We start from the raw sequence: 445 nt of genomic DNA, 5'->3' as shown, positions 1-445 counted from the left end.
AGGAATTATCTACTTACTTCAAAGTATCGGATCTCGCCTTGCAGGAAATGTTGCAAGCCTGGTCAAATCAGTTATCTACGAAGATAAATTTCTTCAAAGAAACAGTTACTGTCACAGATTCTCTGGTTAAACTCTCTCTTTCGCGTCAATAATAGACCAATACACTAAAATAGCATGGTCTTCTCAAGGAATACAGAATATTGGTCATTTAGTAAAAAAAATGAGACTAGATTTCTATCTTTCTCAGTCTGCGTTTAAAAAAACGCCATAACGTTAAAACTAACTTTCTTTCTTTCTGTGGAGTAATATCAGCTATAAAACATTTGGTTATAAACATTAAGGAAAACCAACTATGAAAGTTTTCTTGATTGATAAGTTTTTAAAGGCCAAAAATCCAAATAGGATAGCATTTTAAAAAAACTTATAGAAAAGAAACGAAAGGAGC

This window comes from Montipora foliosa, chromosome 7, assembly GCF_036669935.1.
Source record: "Montipora foliosa isolate CH-2021 chromosome 7, ASM3666993v2, whole genome shotgun sequence".
Lineage (NCBI taxonomy): Eukaryota > Metazoa > Cnidaria > Anthozoa > Scleractinia > Acroporidae > Montipora > Montipora foliosa.
The sequence above is the reverse complement of the archived record's forward strand: the minus strand, read 5'-3'. Positions refer to the sequence as shown.